This window comes from Bos grunniens, chromosome 3 (assembly GCF_055505025.1).
Source record: "Bos grunniens cultivar Pamir isolate PY7600 chromosome 3, Bosgru_T2T1.0, whole genome shotgun sequence".
NCBI classification, from domain to species: Eukaryota; Metazoa; Chordata; class Mammalia; order Artiodactyla; family Bovidae; genus Bos; species Bos grunniens.
In genome coordinates this window covers 47,486,969-47,509,043 of record NC_141167.1, presented here as the reverse complement: position 1 = coordinate 47,509,043, position 22,075 = coordinate 47,486,969, and the positions used below count along the sequence as shown (strand labels likewise).

At 38.4% G+C, this 22,075-nt stretch overlaps 1 long non-coding RNA gene across 1 annotated transcript; it reads right to left on the bottom strand.

The window, feature by feature from the left end:
- Window positions 1-15,927: 15,927 nt before the first annotated feature.
- LOC147375597 (uncharacterized) lies at window positions 15,928-21,680 on the bottom strand. Its single transcript, XR_015160239.1, has 2 exons — window positions 21,459-21,680; window positions 15,928-16,541 (listed from the first exon to the last, which is right to left on the bottom strand). It is a non-coding gene; the product is annotated as an uncharacterized LOC147375597 (long non-coding RNA).
- Window positions 21,681-22,075: the final 395 nt, after the last annotated feature.

The following is a 22,075-nucleotide window of genomic DNA, read 5'->3' as shown; positions in this document are numbered from 1 at the left end:
ACCACTCCACCAACTTCCTACACCATTGCCACATTTTATTTTCTCCACAGTGCTCATCATTATGTCAAATCAGATTCATTTAATTCCTTACACAATGATTATTGGCCTTTCTCTGCCCTCCACAGGATATAACTTTCCTCTTTGCTTTTAATCAGTGCCAAGAATGCCTGACTCAAGGTAGCATTCGGTATACATTTACTGAATGAATACAAGATTACAAATGAGACTGAGCTCAAACTTGAAAATTCAGGAAATAGGTTAGAAAGTTAGGGAAGATAAAGTTTTGGATAAATGAAACTACTAACTGAATAGAATATAGAATATATGAGTTAGAGGGTAAATTTGAAGAAAGTACAATAACTTGAGGGATTAAATATGTTTCCTGCAGTATCATTCTTCAAAGCAAACTGACCACTAGACCACAGAGTAAAGTAACAATGAATAGGAATAAATTAAACTGTAGGAATGTTCTAACTAGTGACGTTGTGAGATTCTTATTTAACACTATTATCAGTTGGAAAAGAAAATATGTATCACATTAAGGAATTGTGCACGCATGCCCAGTTGCTAAGTCATGTCCAACTCTGAGATCCCATGGACTACAGCCTGCCAGGCTCCTCTGTCCATGGGATTTCCCAGGCAAGAATATTGGAATGGGTTGCCATGTCCTTCTTCAAGGGATCTTCCTGATCCAGGGATCGAACCTCTATCTCCTGCATTGCAGGCAAATTCTTTACCCTGAAAGGCTCAGGGGAACTGTAGATAATGCTAAATTGAGTTTTGCCTTAAATATTAGTAAGGATCCAATTAGCAGGTAACAGCAATTACATCAAAAACCTAAGTTGACTAAAACTTGAGAACTGATTTGAATTCTTTTTAAAATATAAATATTAGCATAGAATTCACCTGAATCAAATCACTCATCAAGCAGGAGAAAGCTAAGGAGTTAAAAGAACCAGTGGTAGATACTGGGCATAAAATTAGATACCATTTGATAATCCAAAAGAATATATATATTTTTAAATTTTCTGAATACATGAGACATTTACTGAGTGTGTACTATATGTAAGGAACTATGAAAGTGAAAGTGAAGTCGCTCAGTCATGTCCGACTCTTTGCGACCCTGTGGACTGTAGCCCACCAGGCTCCTCTGTCCATGGGATTCTCCAGGCAAGAATACTGGAGTGGGTTGCCACTTCCTTCTCCAGGGGATCTTCCCAACCCAGGGATTGAACTCAGGTCTCCTGCATTGCAGAGAGAGGCTTTAACCTCTGAGCCACCAGGGAAGTAAGGAACTATATATATGTTTATTTTAAGTCTAACTCCTCAAAGGTTCATCTCCATTTCACATATAAGAAAACTGGTGGAACTGAGATTCAACTCTTCATCAACTTATTCCCAAAGTTCTTTTTCATCATTAACATTTTCCTATTGCAAGCTCTAGCATATACAGCATTGTACAGGGATAATCAGAAAATACCATTTCAATTCACTTAAGACGGGGACACATTCAGTAGTAAATAAGAGAACTTTAAAAAGGATTTCTGAATGAAAAATAAAACAAACAAAAATAAGTGAACATTTTTTCTAGGTCACAGCTAAGAAAGCTGGAGAAGGCAGTGGCACCCCACTCCAATACTCTTGCCTGGAAAATCCTGTGGATGGAGGAGCCTGGTAGGCTACAGTCCATGGGGTCGCTAAGAGTCGGACACGACTGAGAGACTTCACTTTCACTTTTTACTGTCATGCATTGGAGAAGGCAATGGCAACCCACTCAAGTGTTCTTGCCTGGAGAATCCCAGGGACGGGGGAGCCTGATGGGCTGCCGTCTATGGGGTCGCACAGAGTCAGACATGACTGAAGTGACTTAGCAGCAGCAGCTAAGAAAGCAATAGTATGAAAAAATCAAAAAATATTGACCTACAACAAGAAGGAAATATTGATAAACTAAAATTAATATCAGATTAATTTATACCAGAGAGCAAAGAAAAACACTACCTGCCAACAAACTTGTAAAAAGTAGCTTCCCTTTACTGTGACATTTAGAAGCAGATTGATGAATGAATGAGTGATTGGATAAATGAATGAACAAAGATACTTTAGCCTGTATTGTTGAAAATATCTTGAAGTGGCAGAATAAGGGCTAGAAGGAAAAAGAGATGAATTTAGAATCATTACTTTTTTCTTCCTCTGCCAAGAATTTTATGTCTCTCAAGTGATTCTGTGTTACCTTTTCAACAAAGTAAATGAGGTTTTAATTGGTTCCTTTCCTTTAACTAGAAGATAGGCTCAGGTATCACTATCACTGGGAACTTCTTCACCGGTATTTTAATATGAACTTGGATGCTATGTCTATAGTATTTTCAGCCTTCACATTTTTAATTTTTGTCAGGCAATATTGTAACAAGATCCCCTAAGTCAATGTGTTACCTGAAGGGAAAAAAAAAAAAACTGAAATAAAAGAAGCATCCATATAAAGTAAACAAGTTAGAAAGGCTCATTTTTCATGTGTTAACTAGCCTCCACACAACTGTTGGCTGTGACAACAAATGATTTAATGAGTCCAATTTAAAATGGCCTTGTCTGTGCGAGATAGATGTCTTGGAAAATACTTTTTAAAAATCTCACAGCTACAGCAAAGGGTGCTTCGATATGCCCTGAGAAAATATCTGCACAGCAGTTCTACTTTTTTTCCCCTAAATTTTGTATAGGCCAGATATCAAACCAGTAACAAGAAGAAGCATAATATTTCCATTGTATATGTGAACATTTCCTCATAGCAACTATTAATATGATGTTTCAGGAATATCCACTCAAGAAACCATAAAGATTTAACAACTGTGTAGAAAAGTGATTAGTCAACAAGAGTCTCTGAACTACATATTCATCTTCTCTTCAATCATTTAAACAGCCCATCGGAGTGATGCTTTGTTAGAAAAGAAGGGTAATAACGAATGTGATGAGTATACTGGGCAATGACAGGAAAGAGACTCATCCCCAGGGGTGGGCACTATCTATACGATGGCATTTGATTTTAGAAAGCTTGCAAATGTATTTGATTGAAGAGATGAAACCTTCCCAAATCTGTTTCCTGAGTTCAGAAATACATATCTTCCTCCTCATGTACATTTCTTAAGTATTTTAAGATTTATGAGCAGGTTAAAAGTGTTATCTCTGAATTCACATGATGCTTCCTTTCATATAAAAAAATACCTCAGCTTTGGCAATAGATAAAACACATTATACAGCACATGAGAGGGTCAGGTAAATTCAACTTTGTTGAATGACCTGCCTCAGCTCAAACCTCAGTGTCTTATTTTGTTCTTGGAACAGGAATAAATCTAAATTTGATTAGTTTAAATGTGTATCTTTATATTTTAAATGTCTGGATAGGGTGTTATCTAGAATTAAGCATCAAAAATAATATTGATTAGGACTTCCCCGATAGTCCAGAGGTTAAGACTCTGCACTTCCACTGCAGGGGGCGCAGATTTGATCCCTGGTCCGAGAAGTTCCACATGCCCCATGGTTTGATCAAAAGAAAAAAAAGAAATTATAAAGATAATAGTAATATTGACTAAAGTTTACTTAAAATGTTTTAAGAGTCCAGGAATAAGAGACATGAACATCAATACTGAAAGATTTATATGCTGAGAGCAGATGTGATTCAGAGACAGTCACATGATACAATTATTCAAGAAGTCAAAGAAAGAAGCAGTGTCAAAATATTTTCACATGAAAAAAGTAATTAACATATGCTGCATAAATTAAAGCAATAGAGACAAACAGACGTAGCCATAATACAAATACCTTTTCAAACCAAGTTTTAGTTTAAATAAATACAGTTTATGCAAGGAGAAAATTTTAAACTACCCATTTACCAAAGCTATACATATGTGTCTTTCCTGACTTCTGTAACAACCACTAGGAAACCAACAGGAAAGCGAAAGGTGGAACAAATTCTACCAGGAAGACTAAGCAAATGGCCAACGGTCTAGTCTGTACAGGGCATTAACTTCACCATGCTGAGCTCTTGTGGTCCAAATCTCAGACCAGCATTGCAGCAGGCTATTCTTTGCATGGAATTGGTAGAAAACAAATTTCAAAATGTCAAATGCTGCATGCTATTTTCTCACTCCATATTTGTCTCTTCAGACTGGAATATTTTTTGTTTGTTTAAGAAAAAGAAATTTAATCTACAGGAAAAAAAACAAATGTTTTTGTTTGGATAACTATGAAAATATCCTCAATTCTCAATAATATCCTCAATACTATCCTCAATAATATATATGATGCATAAGCCGCAAAATAGTTTTGTCATATTTGAAATGGAAATAGAATTCTAACCCTCAATTATGTGTATTCATTTATCATGATAAAATAAATCATTAATAACTGATATTTTCTAAGTTTTAGTCCAGCATCTTTGACAGTATCAAATAATATATGTTGACCCATACTTTGTTCTCTTTAGCATGCAACCTGCCCCTTCTACTTTCATTCTCTCTTCTGTCATCTTCTCTGATTTCTCATTTTAATAATATTACATAAATTGCCTCATAGCATGAATCTCTTGTAGAGAATCTCATTTTTTCCTTGAGTTTTTGTTTCATCTAAGTTTTGTTTTGTCTTATGCATTGTACATTTTTTAAAAAAAGGTTTTTTTAAGTTGCTTAGATAGCAGTGCCAAGCCACTTCTTTCATCTGTTCATCTTCAGTGGTTTTATTCCAATTCTTTAATTTATCTTTTCTCTTCTATACTAAGTGAATTTTTGATTGATTCTTTTAATATCAGAAATCAGTTTGTCTCTTCTAAACTACCTATAGTTGAAGTGTTACGGTTTTATGTTCCATGTGCATTTTCTATTACCTAAGGACACGATAGTACGGATGAGGTGAAAAGATCAAAGTTGGCATGAACTAAGCTGCAGTCTCTTCTGTAATCCCTCACTTCTCCTCTTCCAGAATTTGTTAAGTGTACTGTACTGGAGCTAAATTACTCTAATTGTAGAAAACTTGCCATTCCCCTAGAGAATAGTCTCAGACTTCCTGTTCATCTTTAAAATCAATATTAGAATTGCTTTTATCCAATATCCATTCTCTTTTCATACTAATAAAACTCCTGATATTAAGGTGTTCTCTTGCTGATCAGAAGAAAAATTACATTTCTGTACCTGTCTTGCTGTTGAGTGTAGTTACTAATCTCTGGCTGATGGGATGCAAGGAAAGTATATGAAAGCTTTCAAGAACCTTCCTTCAGAGACAGCTTGTTCTTTCCTCCATCCCACTGCTTAGAATGAGAATGTCATCTTCTCTTATAAGAAGTCAAGCCAGCAAACAGTGGTGCATCAAGAGGAAAGAAGCCTCAGTTCACCCATACACAATGGCATAACCAGGGCTACCTACTGCAATATTTAAGTGTGAAAGTAATACAAAAACACCTGAAATAGCTATTAGTTCACATTTTCTGTCATTTACATCCTTTGACCTTAACAATACAACTTCTTTCAGGGGGGAAAAAAAAGAAATCAACACTTGTTCATTTCCATGGTTTCATATAGTGAATCAACCAGTTTGAGAAAGGAAGACATAAGTATATGCTACTAAGTTTTACTTTCTCAAGATGTGAAAGAAAGAATTAATGGGAATTCTCAGGACTTTGTTAACATTCTCAAATGTATTCTCAGTACTAAAGACTGGACTGCTCCACTCTAGAATCTTCTGGATTCTATGGAAATCTTCATTTCCATGGCTGCTGCCTTTCTGAAATGTCTATTACTTTACTATTTCCATTTTTTCTTCATGGTAGTTAATGACTGGAATTTTTGGTTGAGTTTTTGTTCATGTTTTTCTTTTTCCCTTTCTATTTTTGGTTTGTAATATTAGAGATCCTGTGATATAGCTCAATTCTACATCTCCCCAAAGCCCAAGGTTCCATTTTTGTAGCTTTTGGGGAACTTGCTTACCTTTTATCTAGGCCTAGAGGTATGCAATGGCAGCCCACTCTAGGACTCTTGCCTGGAAAATCCCATGGACAGAGGAGCCTGGTGGGCTGCAGTCCATGGGGTCGCTGAGGGTCAGACACGACTGAGCGACTTCACTTTCACGCATTGGAGAAGGAAATGGCAACCCACTCCAGTGTTATTGCCTGGAGAATCCCAGGGACAGGGGAGTCTGGTGGGCTGCCATCTATGGGGTCGCTGAGGGTCAGACACGAGCGAATGACTTCACTTTTACTTTTCACTTTCACGCATTGGAGAAGGAAATGGCAACCCACTCCAGTGTTATTGCCTGGAGACTCCCAGGGACAGGGGAGCCTGGTGGGCTGCCATCTATGGGGTGGCACAGAGTCGGACACAACTGAAGTGACTTAGCAGCAGAGGTATGTAGTAGGGAAACACAATTTTTGAGAATGGGAATCAGGGCATGTGACCTCTTGGATGGTTCACTTTAGGTATCAGTGTAACTGGACCACCTGGGGGTGCCCAGATTTGGGTATGTCTGAGAGGGCACTTCTGAGTGGTATAAACATTTGTAGACTGGGTTAAGTAGATTTCCCTCCCTAATGTGGGTGGGCTTCATCCAATAAGTTGAAGGCCTGACTAAAATGAAAAGACTGACTCTCCTTTGAATGGGAAGGAACTCTTCCTAACTGACTGCTTTCAAGGTGGGACATCAGTTTCTTCCTAAATTCAAACTGAAACATTTGCTTTTCCTGTGTCCTGAGGTTGCTGACATTTGGTCTGGAACTATACCATTGGTTCCCCTGGGTCCCCAGCTTACTAACTTCAGATCTTGGGAGTTCTCAGGCTCCATATTGCAAGATTCAATTCCTTATAATAAATGCATATATTTGGAATATATATATATATACATATACACACACACACACATATATATTCCCTATTGATTTTGTTTCTCTGGAAAACCCTAATACAGTTTCAGCACTTCTCTTCACTCTAAACAAAACAGTAATTCCAATGAATAAGTGAGTATAACCTCCAAGGAAAGCCTGGCTATGGACAGGCATATCGTGGGACCTAGAAACAAAACCTATTACAGTATTTTACATGATGAAGCCACAGCCAGGCCAGGGCTTAGAGTCATACACGTCTGTCATATGGAGTTAGATGACATCCTACACATTATTTGTTTCACTGATTTACATGGGGGTTGATTCACAACATGACGAGAGGAATTCAGATTTACAGACATAGACAGTTTTTCTGGACTAGATTGGAAAGGGAGAAAGTAAGATTGCCAGATGGCACAGAAAGCTGGCAAAGATCTTGAGAAAGAATTCATACCAAGAGAAGAAGGAATTGGAATGGCAATTTCACAACAGGGTTTGAGGATCAGATGACAGCAAAGATATAGTGAGGCAGCTGATAAAGAAATCTCATCCCAATCTGGCTACCTTTTTGTCAATATACACTCCCCACAGACAAAGGATCAGGATCATGAGTTTGAGAATAGAAAGTGAATCTCTCCCTAAGTAGCTTAACATTTCAGGATTCAAACCACCCCCAAACTACCCAACTGGGCATTAGGTATGCTCAGCCACTCAGTTGTGTCCAAACCTTTACAACCTCCTGGACAGTAGCCAGCCAGGCTCCTCTGTCCATGGGATTTCCAGCAATTTCTAGTATTCCAACAAGAATACTAGAGTGGGTTGTCATTCCCCCCTCCAGGGGATCTTCCCAACCCAGGGACTGAGCCTGTGTCTCCTCCATTAGTAGAAGGATTCTTTACCACTGAGCTACCTGGGGAGCTTCAACTGAGTATGCTATATGTGTTTTTTTTGCTCTCACACTGCTGCTGCTGCTGCTAAGTCGATTCAGTCGTGTCCGACTCTGTTCGACCCCATGGACGGCAGCCCATCAGGCTCCCCCGTCCCTGGGATTCTCCAGGCAGGAACACTGGAGTGGGTTGCCATTTCCTTCTCCAATGTGTGAAAGTGAAAAGTGAAAGAGAAGTCAGTCAGTCGTGTCTGACTCTTCACGACCCCATGGACTGCAGCCTCCCAGGCTCCTCCATCCATGGGATTTTCCAGGCAAGAGTACTGGAGTGGGGTGCCATCACCTTCTCTGTTGCTCTCACAGGAGACTGCCAAATTTTACAGCACCATGAAGATTAAAAGCATCAGAACTGAGGTGAATCAGCAGGGGCCTGAGTGAATGCAGAAGTACAAATGAAATGACATGATAGAAGCCTGTATTAATTCATGAACTTATGTAAGAAACTTCTGGATTTCCAAAGGTAGTTTCAGAATGGTGGGACGGTAAAAGTATTGGAACTCTTGAATGAGATTTAGAAGTGAAAATCTTCAGTTCAGTCACTCAGTCGTGCCCAACTCCTTGCGACCCCATGGACTAAAGCATGCCAGGCTTTCCTGTCCATCACCAAACTCCTGGACCTTACTCAAACTCATATCCATAGAGTTGGTGATGCCATCCAACTATCTCATCCTCTGTCATCCCCTTCTCCTCCTACCTTCAATCTTCCCCATCATCAGGGTCTTTTCAAATCAGTAAGTTCCTTCTCATCAGGTGGCCAAAGTATTGGAGTTTCAGCTTCAGCATCAGTCCTTCCAATGAATATTCAGGACTGATTTCCTTGAGGATTGACTAGTTGGATCTCCTTGCAGTCCAAGGAACTCTCAAGAGTCTTCTCCAACACCACAGTTCAAAAGCATCAGTTCTTCAGTGCTCAGCTTTCTTTATAGTCCAACTCTCACATCCATACATGACTACAGGAAAAACCATAGCTTTGATTATATGGACCTTTGTTGGCAAAGTAATGTCTGTTTTTTAATATGCTCTCTAGGTTGTCATAACTTTTCTTCCAAGGAGTAAGCATCTTTTAATCTTACGGCTGCAGTCACCATCTGCTGTGATTTTGGAGCCCCCCAAAATAAAGTCTGTCACTATCGCCATTGTTTCCCCATCTATTTGCCATGAAGTGATGGGACCAGATGCCATGATCTTAGTTTTCTGAATGTTGAGCTTTAAGCCAACTTTTTCACTCTCCTCTTTCACTTTCATCAAGAGGCTCTTGAGTTGTTCTTCACTTTCTGCCATAAGGGTGGTGTCATCTGCATATTTGAGGTTATTGATATTTCTCCCAGCAATCTTGATTCCAGCTTGTGCTTCTTCAAGCCCAGCATTTCTCATGATGTACTCTGCATATAAAAGTTAAATAAGCAGGATGACAATACACAGGGTGAAAATCTTGGGTACTGCTAAATTGACTGCATTCATACCCAAAGATTAGTGAGATTTTGGAATGTTTGGGGGATAATATGTGTCTTCTGGACCTCCCACAGTACTGTCTTAGACACAAAAATCAACCTGCATTGTTCTACTTTCTCTTTCAGAGAAGAGTGTGGGGATCTAAGAGTCAAAAGAATTTCATATACTTCATATCTTATTCTACTTGATCATACTTTTATGATTAACATTCTAATTAAGATGGAGACTTTAAGATTCAGGGAGTGTTTTCTCAAATTTAACTTCTGCCATGTGTAGTTCTATCCCAAGCCTTTTAAGAAACTTGATGGGCATTATAGTAAGATTTTGAGAAAATTTTTCTCTCCTTTTTCTCATCTCAGTCTACCACCTTCCGCTTGCTATTGGAAATGTCCTTGTTGATCTTGCTTTCTTGCATTTTGGCACACAATAGTAGACAATGATGGAGAAGGCAATGGCACCCCACTCCAGTACTCTTGCCTGGAAAATCCCATGGATGGAGGAGCCTGGTGGGCTGTAGTCCATGGGGTCCCAAAGAGTCGGACAGGACTGAGTGACTTCACTTTCACTTTTCACTTTCACGCATTGGAGAAGGAAATGGCAATCCACTCCAGTGTTCTTGCCTGGAGAATCCCAAGGACGAGGGAGCCTGATGAGCTGCCGTCCATGGGGTCACACAGAGTCGGACACGACTGAAGCGACTTAGCAGCAGTGGACAATGAAGGAGATTTTAGGTTCTCAAAGGAAAGATGTGTTTTGTTTCAGTTTTGCTTGTTGAAACTGATCAATCAATAAATGTCTTTTAGACACCAATGTGACTAGCACTGGCCTTCTGGGAACTTAGTGGTAAACTAGGCAGACCCAGGCCCTTCTCTTGTGGAACTTGCAAACTGGTAAAGGATAAACACACAGAAGTACAGGTTCACAGAAAGCTATAATACAATATGCAAAAGAAATAAAAATACTATATTTATAGTATAGTGTAGTAATATATAATATAGGAGTTAAAAGCATGAGCCCTAGAGTCAGACTGCTTTTGCTTCAAACTTTAACTTTGCTACTCGTATATTATCTTTTTAATCTGTCATGTGAATAAAATATAAGCATAAGCACATACTTGGCTACCATCATTAGCTCTACATTTTCTCTGGAGTTGTCTGTTTTTATATTGCTATTATGTGTGTACTGTCTCTCCCATGTATTGTTCTAATTGTTATTATTCTTATTGTTTATTTAAATGATCACTATCACCTGAAATCTCTTCTTCTAGCAGCATGCATTAATTTTTCTGGGATTTTATTTCAATCTTCTTTTTAAAGTCCTAGGGCAGAGATTCCCTGAACATGTTACTCACCAGCAATCTATTGCCTGATAATCTGAAGAGGTAAAGTGTTGTTGTTGATCTTGTTCCTTCTAAAAGTGAGTCCACTGCAATCATTATCCATTCACCCAGGCCCAGTGCCTCCCTTCCCTGTTTTCCTATCAGAGTCCTGTTATGCCCTCAGAAAGACTCATGGCAGACTCTCTGCTACTTTTAGCAAGTTCAGTGATAGTATCACCAGAAGGGCAACTGTCATTAGTGTCTCAAACTTGATGGGCATTACTTGATCTTTGAACTTGTGCGTCTACAGAATCAACAAACTGAAAGTACTTAGGAATGGATCTGGTGAGTCATCGCTAACAGTAATACATTTTCTACATAACACGAAGACCTTGTTTGTGTATTTCCTTGTTTTAAAATAAAATTAATGTTCTTATTGAAACCCCTGTTAATGCATATCCCTGATGTGGGAAATCAACCAACGAGAAAAAATGATCTTATCTCTCTCTTACTGTTTGGCAGTTTTAACATGCCCAAACAGAAATCCTGGTGGGAAAAGAAACTGTCTTGCAGTATCTATAATTTATCAACATGGAAACATTATGGTTCTAGTCATAAAATTTGAGAGGTCAGTCTTATCTCCACAACTGTGCTCTCAAGATTTTCTAATAGAAGGAGATGTATTTCATAAGAGTAAATCTAATTACCAAAAGTTGGTAAGAGGAGAGGAGATGCAGATACAGAACATTTTGTGAAGATGCAAGTATAAACTTTAAATTGGGGAGAGTGATTACAGGGTATAGGCAGAGGAAGTAATAAAGACGGAAGTGGCAGCCTCAAAATGTTTACATGAGAGAATGAGGAGCAACAAACAGGTTAGAAGAGGGAGGGTAGAGGTCTGGTTCTGAAGCTACAAGGATGCTCCTTCATTTAGGATAGATTTAATTTGGGGTCAAAGAGACCTTGGGAAGGGCTGCACCTTACAAATACCTCTTTGATTTATGTACTAGGGAGGAGAGAAAAAGGTCATGAAAGCATAAATATGATCTGCACCAAGATATGTATTATGACAGAGCAGATCATAAAGTTACCAAACATAACACAGCCCTTCCCTACACTGGAATACCCTGTCTTGGAAAGTATATTATTACTACTGAAGGTAACAAAATGTTCAATCATTTACAAGGATTGGCATGGGCTCCAGCCTCCATTCTCATCCTGTGCTCATTCTTAGGCCGTTTTTAAAGACCATTCAAATGACAACCAACAGTTCAGCAAATATTTCATAAGCATATCTACATTTTCCCAGATTACAAAAGCCCAATTCATGCAGCACTATTACTATAATTGGCTTGTTACACACCTATATCTTCCTCTCTAGACTGAACTGTACAAAATTGGAGAGACTTTCTTGGTATCACTAGGAATGATAATAATAGCTAACATTAATTTATCACCTACTTTTTGCCAGACACTGTACATTTAACATTCTTAACAACCTATAGGGTATTTATTCTTTCACTTATGCATACGGTTCTATTTTTGGAGTACCTGATTGGGTTGAGTACTGTGCCGGACTTTGTAACTAGATTAGCAAATAGCACACAAGCAGGCTCAAACTTGATGACGCTTACCTTCTGGTAGGGGAAATAGGCGATTAATAAGAAACAATCAGACCCCCAAAAAGTGAAAAAGATATTGGCAAAGAATATCTATTAAGGTAAATGAGGTCAGAGAGAATAACTGGATGATGAGGGAGATGGTAAGCAGAGGGCTACTTTAGATAAAGTGGTTCATAAAGTCTTCTGAGAGAAAGTGTTGTTGAGGTCAACAAGGAAATGAGACTATCATGTGACAGTGTGAAAGACTAATATGGAAAGTTACTCATCTTGCTTGAAAGACAATAGTCCCCTCCAAGCAAGCAACTGAGTGGTCAGAATGTTATGGATGGGTAGGGAGGAGTCAGATCTTGTAGGTCTTGGCTTTAAGCCATTGTAGGTAAACTGAATTTCATTCTATGAGCAATAGAAAGCACCAGCACATTTATCTCCATTTAATCAATTTATAGTTGAAGTTTGATGTCAAAAACATTAGTTCTTGATCCTGATTCTGGCCCAGTACACACAACATTAGCCATCATCATCCCCTCCCCCATAATCATATTGTCACCATTATTTTACAGATAAGGAACTCAAGGCCTTTAAATTCTGAGAAACTTGCCCAATGTCACAGCCAGTGAGTAGAAGGGATAGCATTTGAATTCAGGTTCTCTAATTCCATAACTAAGGTGCTTTACCTCAGCACCTATAGTTTCTAGCAGGTAGTAGACATTTAACAATTATTTCCTGAAAAATAAATAGAACAATAAGTATACGACATTGTACCTGACTCTGAAGCAAACTGATAAATGAGTAAAATAGAGACCCAACTGTTAAAGTGCTTAAAATGGGGATAAAGTAGGGATTACAGGTTAATCAAATGTACAGATAACCATACTACAAGGCAGATTTTTGTTTCTTATTTTTAGCAAATATTTTTTGGACTCCTGATATCTGTCTCTATGTCAAGCTCAAAACCAAGAGAAGAGAATATTGTCAACAGTATTAACATAACTGCAGTTGAAGGCCACACCCCGCAACTAGAAAGCAACCCCCACTCTCTGCAACTGGAGAAGGCTCGTATGGAGCAATGAAGACTCAGTGCAGCCATAAATAAATAAATATAGATAAGTCGTTTTTATAAAAGGCTTCATGGAAGGACCTTGAAAGACCTTGAAAGAGGAAGACAATTTTGGGGGGAAGCTGCACCAACTGCCAGGTGGAACTTCCCTGGCCAGGGATCAAATCTGTATCCCCTATAGTTAATGCATGGCGACTTAACCCCTGGACCACCAGGGAAGTCTGAGGAAGACAATTTTGACACATGAAACTGTGAGGACAGTGGGGAGCATTCTAGACAATGACAGTGTAAAGGGAGGCACAGAAGTAAAAGAATTTAAGACCTATTCACCAAAGAGTCAATGGTTCAATTTAATCTGAAAAGAAAATGCATGTGTCAAGAAACAGGAGAAAATCTTGAAAAGGAAGTTTGTGGCTATATTTTGAAAAAAATTATATAGTAGACAGGTCTGTTCTCCATAGAACATTCCCTAATAAACTTCAAATGCACTTCAGACAAGGAGTTAAAGAATAGAGGGTTCAGGTAACTGATAAGTTCTACGTACTTAAAAGACTTGTCTTGGTACAAAGAAAGGAAGAGTATGAAATGGTCAATATCCATTCTTAATATCCCTTCTGTTGTTTCTATTAATTCCCTGAGAGAAGGTGAGATATTGTCTTGTTCACTGCATCACAAGATAGCACCTAAACATTTTCCACAGGTAGGTGCTCAGTAAGAATTTGTTGAGTGAGTATGAGGATGACTAGTACAGTGTTTTGATGACTTTCTGCCACAAAACTTACATTTGTTAGGAATTAGGAATGATATTTTAAGTCCCTCATCTAGTGACTTGCAATAGGGCAATATCACCCATAAAAGGTGTTTTAAAAATTATGAAGGTGTTTCTGGTAATAATAAGGAATAGGAGACACCAATGATATTTAATATGTGAAGGCCAAAAATGCATAGGAATATTTTACATAACATAGCATTGTTCTTGCAGGTACAGCACTTGGGCTTCCCTGATGGCTCTGATGGTAAAAATCTGCCTGCAATGTAGGAGATCCAGGTTTGAGCCCTAGGTCAAGAAGATACCCTGGAGAAGGGAATGACAACCCATTCCAGTATTCTTGCCTGGAAAATTCCATGGACAGAGGAGCCTGGAGGGTTATAGTCCATGGAATTGCAAAGAGTCAGACACACAAGAGCTACTAACCCTTATAATCATCCGAGTTTTATACCTAATCCCATTTTACATGTAAATACAAGTAAGTTGTATACAGTTTTATGGGAGCTTGGAAAGAGATACTTCAGTTGAGCATCTGATAAGAATTTAGCCCTTGTTGAAACCTTGATTACAGCCTTGAGACACCCTAACCAGAGTATCCAACTATGGTATGCCCTGATGCCTGACCCACAAAAGTGTTAGTCACTCAGTCGTGTCCGACCCTTTGCAACCCCATGGACTGTAGTTTACCAGACTCCTCTGTCCATGAAATTCCCCGGCGAGAACACTGGAGTGGGTTGCCATTTGCTTCTCCAGAGGAACTTCCCGACCCAGGAACTGAAACCAGGACTCCTGCATTACAGGCACATTCTTTACTGTCTGAGCCACCAGGGAAGCCCACAAAAGTTAAGTGATATTATATAAGTTGTTTGAAGCCACTGAGTTTGTGGTAATTTGTTATGAAACAATAGAAAACTAATACAGATAGGATAAAAAAATTTGCCCTAATTTGTATAACTAGTAGGTGATGAATGTTTAAAAAAAAAAAATCAAGAACAGCTGTGTGTCCAGTGCCAGTGCTTTTTTCAATTATCAGAAACTTTAAGACTGAGGGGAGAAGGGAGGTTAAGATATTTCATGCCAAATACTCTCAAGATACTAATTAAAGTGAGAAGAGGCAATACACCAAGAGTGGGATGTAACATACTGTTAGGATGCCCAGGAAAGTGGTCTAGACTGAAGATACAGATTTGAGAGTCATCATATTATAAATAGTATGTAGCCAAGAACATGAATGAAAACATCCAGAGAGTGGTAAAGTTGTGAAGAACTAGAATGAATATTTAAGGGGATGAACAGGCATGAACTCAGAGAAGAAAGAGGAAAACTCAGAAAACTCAAGAGTTGAGTAGGAAACTAGAAAAATGATACCTTAGAAGTTGAAGATACATTTTCTAAAAACAGAAATCAGTGCCACATGCCAGTGAGGCAGCAGATACAAGAAGGCTGAAAAAGACTTGTGAGGTTTAACTATGAAGCAGCACAGGGGTCAACAAATTGGGCTTGGAAATCTTCACACATCTTTGATCAGCATACTGAACAGGACAAGGTTTAGAATGACACAAGGTACACTACTTTGGCACTCTGTATAGATGAACACAGATCGGTTCACTTCAATTTAGCTCCACAACCATCACTGAACATCTATAAGTCAAATAAACTACCTCAGTACAATTGGGCAGATTCACTCAACTATACCTCATTCCACTCACACTTTTCCAGCTTAGTGAAAATAATATCAAAACTTTATCAAACTTTTGCTGAATTTAAGACAAGATATATGTACAGATTTCTCCTGATCAATAGCTCTGCAGCCAGTCTCCCATGTGGATTCTAAGAGTCTGCAGAAGTCCTCTCATATGAAATTCTAATTACTTTTTATACCTATGGGAAATAGATGGGGAAACAGTGGAAACAGTGTCAAACTTTATTTTTCTGGGCTCCAAAATCACTGCAGATGATGACTGCAGCCATGAAATTAAAAGACGCTTACTCCTTGGAAGAAAAGTTATGACCAACATAGATAGCATATTCAAAAGCAGAGACATTACTTTGCCAACAAAGGTCGGTCTAGTCAAGGCTATGCTTTTTCCTGTGGTCATGTATGGACGTGAGAGTTGAACTGTGAAGAAGGCTGAGAGCCGAAGAATTGATGCTTTTGAACTGTGGTGTTGGAGAAGACTCTTGAGAGTCCCTCGGACTGCAAGGAGATCCAACCAGTCCATTCTGAAGGAGATCAGCCCTGGGATTTCTTTGGAAGGAATGATGCTAAAGCTGAAACTCCAGTACTTTGGCCACCTCATGCGAAGAGTTGACTCATTGAAAAAGACCTTGATGCTGGGAGGGATTGGGGGCAGGAGGAGAAGGGGACGACAGAGGATGAGATGGCTGGATGGCATCACTGACTCAATGGACGTGAGTCTCAGTGAACTCCGGGAGTTGGTGGTGGACAGGGAGGCCTGGCGTGCTGCGATTCATGTGGTCACCAAGAGTCAGACACAACTGAGCGACTGAACTGAACTGACAGCTGCAATACAAGGAATTTAGCAAGATTATCTTAACTGCAAAATTATGCCCATCTTATTAATTTCACTGTAGCCCCCAATTTTTTCCTTCCTTTTAGATATATGTTCTGGTTTCTCAAAATCAGAATAAAACTTTTAACAGTAATATGAATTTACAATTAACCATAACCATGTTATGCCTGCTTATATATATATATTTTCAACCCAATTAAGAAAATTGCTATTTTCCAGACATTTCTGGTATCAGCCTGGAGCAATGTACAAACCAACAGCGTTGTTTTTGTTTGTTTTTTAAGTTTGCCTGAAGGCTGAGAATCCACTAACCTAAAAGTGATGGCCACTGATATGGAGCAGGGAATGAGATAAAATAAAATATCCAGAATCACTGAATGCTTTCAAGTAGCATTAATTGATCATTAAGTAGAACAAATCTCCAGTGGTTCTGGAGAATGACATATCTGTGTAACGTGATTATGAAATCTAAAAATTTAAAGTATATCCATGCCTAAAAGCTAATCTCTTATACAGAAAAATTAGTGATGACTATGACTACATTAAATGTAGATCATACATTCAGATTAGAAATGTTTTGTATGGTTTAATATGAAGGTAGTAAGAATGTGAATGTGGAAAATTACAAATTTGGCAAAGATTTAAAATTGACAAATCTACAAAAAATAAAAAAACAAACCTTAGAAAGCAACTACCAAATGAACCCCAGTCAAAATTCCATTTTCAATGTTCTGTTTCATTTGTTAATATGCTTTGAACACCTAGAACACCACCCTGCATATAATAAGTGTTCAAAAATGGTGCTGGCAGAAGTGGAAGTTTTGAGAGGAACACACACTGCTGGGGAGAACAATTCCAAAATGATCAGTTCAGGAAGGCATCAAAATCAAGTTTCCTCCTCCATGACAGAGAAGGCCACCTCAAGGAAGACATAGTATGTGTGGGTTGACATGACACATCTAAAACAGTTAACCTTGGAACTGGCACATGATTATGTCTCAATCATATTGGTTGTCATTTTTATTGTGGGGTGTTTTTTTTTTTTTTTGGTGGAATTGTCTTAAATACAGGTCATTTCTTGACAGAGGCTGCTCTCCTCTCCAAGCAAAAGAGCTATAAAAAGCTTAATATATACCCTGGCTACAAAAATGGCCCAAGTTCAAGCTGCTATAATATCATACTTTAGAGAGAATGGCTTAAACAATATGGATCCTAAAGGAAATCAATCCTGAATATTCATTAGAAGGACTGATACTGAAGCTCCCAATACTTTGGCCACCTGATGCAAAGAGCCAACTCATTGGAAAAGACCCTGATGCTGAGAAAGATTGAGGGCAGGAAGAAAAGGGGTCAACAGAGGATGAGACGGTTGGATGGCATCATCAACACAATGGACATGAGTCTGAGCAAACTCTGGGAGATGGTGAAGGACAGGGAAGCCTGGTGTGCTATAGTCCATGGAGTCACAAAGAGTCAAACAATTAGCAACTGAACAACAATAATTTGGCTTAGAATGACTGATTGCATTGTTTTAGTGTTGGAAAAAATTATTTCAGCTTTACACATTAAAGACTTCTCTAGATTATCAATAAAATCATTTATGTTATATACGTTTCTAGGATTACTGTAAAATTTGGATATACTCTATTCAGTTTCTTTTCTATGTGGGCTGTAGATTTCAAAGCATTTCCACTTTTCCTTGAATCAACAGTATTATTTCCCAGTTTTCTATCCATATAAAGAATTGTGATTGCTGTGTTATCTTCATGTAAGCAAATATTTATTCTTAAACATCTTTCACATTATGTTCCCAGAGTTCACGTCTTCATTAAGTAGATTATAAAAAGAACCTGTGTGCATGCTCCGTCACGTCAGTCGTGTCCGACTCTCTGTGACCCCATGGACCATGGACCACCAGGCTCCTCTGTCCATGGGATTCTCCAGGCAAGAATACTGGAGTGGGTTGCCATTTCCTTCACAAATCAAAGAACCTATTCAGTACTTTTACTTGAACTTTATCTCTTTCTCTTAATGAATTTTTGTATCTCCTGAAAAACTTCTGCTGTTATTTGCTTCTCACCATCAGAATAAATTTTTACTAACATCACTAAACTGTCATTTTCAAATCAGATTCTATTAACTTTTATTTGAATTTTCTCCCAATTCATAAAGAAAATACCAACACAATACTGTAAAGCAATTATTCTTCAGTAAAAAGATGATAAAATATGGTTTTTATAGAAAGGCTGCAATTTCCCACTTGTTTTAGTGAAACATTCCAAATGTTTTCAGAAGACAATTAATGGCACACTCAAGCTTCAATTATTTCAATAAACATTTTGCATATTATAACTCTTGGGAAAAAAATACAAGTTGCATGTGTTTAAAATACTCTTATGAGGTGAATCTGGAAAGAAAACATAGCTGTTGAAAAATAGTAAAGTAGTCAAAAAAATTTCATTTAATGTCACAGTAGCTTTTTCTCTGACAAGACTAAGGAAATGAGCTGGCATGGCACATATTCTGCTTACTTATTAAAGTTTTTAAAGAGTGTTTGCAGCCCTTTGTCCTCACCTTTCATAACAGCTGCCTAGTCAGAAAATGTATTGCTAATATTTTTCAGCAGCTGGTTTTCGCATTCCAGAACTTGTTTCATTTTTTAAAATTCAAAGTCAAACATCAAGATGGCTTCCAATGGACAAAAAAATATTAAAAACTATTCATTGGGTCTTTGTTGTTGTTAATTACTAATCAATGTTTCATATTCAGTTTAGAATATTTAAAAAGAATATTTGGTGTCTTTTCCCCTTAATATTGTTTATCTTCTCATTTTGTACACATTTTCCCATTATTAAAGTTAATTCTCCTTAAACTGTTTCAGATATGTCACATTTACTTTTTTCATTTTGACATTTCCCAACTACTTATGTAAAAATGGTCAAGTTTAACAATTTAGAGAAAGACAGTCTTTATTGTGAAAGCTGAAGGGCAAATGTCCTTCACTTAAAAATTTAATAATCCTAATTTTGTTAAGCTCTTCAAAATAATACTGAATGTTCTTTCTTATCTTTTATTCAAGACATTAGTGTAGTGGCATTTGTAATTGATTTAATTTTTGGTAATCCAAGTAAATATAGATTTCCTGTGCTCTGTGGAGTCTTCATGACTTTCAAGGGTTCTCATTATATACATCTGGTCTGGAAACTCATCTGTTGTAAGTAATGACTGTCTTGTTAAAAACAGCTTAAACAAGAGACATAAGCTTTTAGTCTTGCTATATACAAGCCAGGATCTACAGTAGTTTAATCATTTACTTTTCATAATATCTCCTTGAGTTTTTTTTTTTTATGATTTTATGTTCTATTTACTTCTCTGTGAAGTTATTAATTTTAAGCAAATAATCTTTTTTACTAAACAATGTTGAGTGGAATTATTTCTTAATAAAGAAGATTACAATGTTTAAAGATCATAATTACTGAACGCAGTGACTTCATCAGTATATAAAGCTGTTCCTGACCTTTGTGTTCCTAAAACTCAGTTCTCAGTCTTGTTCCCTATCCTCAGATTTACGCCTGTCTCCTAAATCACCCACTTCCTTTCTAAGGTAACCTGTGTAAGTATCCCCCCAGACTGTGTAAGTATTGTGTAAGTATCCCACCAAATGGGAAAAAGTATCACCATTTTCCCACAGAATCTATAGAGGAGGAACCAAGAAGGAGGCTTTGGCCTACACAACTCACAAAACACTACAGGGCATGGGCCAACTCTCCAAGAAATACAATTTTCTTTGCAATCTTACTACTAAAGGCAGAAGGAATGACTTTTGTAACCAAACTACTCACAATCCAAGGAAAAATATTCATTCATGATGACAGTATAGTCTGAATTCTTAAAGAAGCCTGCCTATCTTCCCTTGAATTATGCAAATTGCATCATTATGTAGAGTCGAGCACATTCCTCTTAATGGCTTTCTCTTTTAGTTCAGGGAAAAAAAAAAAAAAAACCTTTGTGATCACAGTTCTAATAAGGACCTTATGAAATCTTTAGCTGCTGCTGCTGCTGCTAAGTCACTTCAGTTGTGTCCAACTCTGTGCGATCCCATAGACGGCCTCCTACCAGGCTCCTCTGTCCCTGGGATTCTCCAGGCAAGAACAATGGAGTGGGTTGCCATTTCCTTCTCCAATGCATGAAAGTGAAAAGTGAAAGGGAAATCGCTCAGTCATGTCCGACTCTTAGCGACCACATGGACTGCACCCTACCAGGCTCCTCCATCCATGGGATTTTCCAGGCAAGAGTACTGGAATGGAGTGCCATTGCCTTCTCCGAATCTTTAGCTATAGGTCTCTTACTCTCTAGAGGAGGGGAAGTCCCATTTTATTTAATCCTGACAATAGCTAATTGATGAAACATGTAAAATATCATGTAGGAAACGAGTTGCCAGTCCAGGTTCGATGCATGATGCTGGATGCTTGGGGCTGGTGCACTGGGACGGCCCAGAGGGATGGTATGGGGAGGGAGGAGGGAGGAGGGTTCGGGATGGGGAACACATGTATACCTGTGGCGGATTCATTTTGATATTTGGCAAACTAATACAATTATGTAAAGTTTAAAAAATAAAATAAAATTGGAAGAATAAAAAAAAAAAAAAAATAGCTAATTGAGTGCTTCCCTGGTAGCTCAAATGGTAAAGAATCTGCCTGCAATGTAGGAGATCCAGCTTCTATCCCTGGGTTGGAAAACCCCCCTGGAGAAGGGAATAGCTACCTATTCCAGTATTCTTGCCTGGAGAATTGCATGGAGTGAGGAGCCTGGAGGGCTACAGTCGATGGGTCACAAAGAGTTGGACACTATTGAGTGACTAACACACATACACAGCTAATCAAAGTAGATATAACTTTTACCCTTACCTTTTGTCTCACTGTATCTTACTGTTCACACTGTTTGTTGAACCCATGGTAGGCAAGGCGTGAGCAGGAAAGCTGGAAGAAAACTCCAAGGAGTGGTAGGAACTGCAGACACATTTATACTCTCCTGACTGGCACAGCAGCCACAGCAGCAGACACGCTGTAGTCTCTCCTCTCGTGGCTGACCCAGCAGACACAGCCATACAGCAGCCATAACGCAGCCTCAAAGGTTTTTCAGGTGGAGCTTATATATATTTATAGGACAAAAGGGCCCTGTGGCCAATCAGGTACATTGTGACCACATGTGCAGTGCTATAAGTAATCTCAGCTGTCACATAACCATGTATTTACAAAACGTGGGGTGAGAATGAGAGGCCGTGGGGCAAGAGCTTGATCACTGCCATCCTGGCTAATTTGCTCTTTCCTACACCTTGAAAACTAAAACTTTAAAAAGAAATATAAACTTCACATGGCCAGTTTTTAAATGACAGAGCAAGGAATGAAATTCAGAACTATGTAATGATAAACTTCACGCTCTTATCTGTGTTGTATGGGAGACACCTTGTACTAGCTTAGGAAGTCAATTGTTAAATATTCAAACTTTTTTGAGTTGGTTGTTA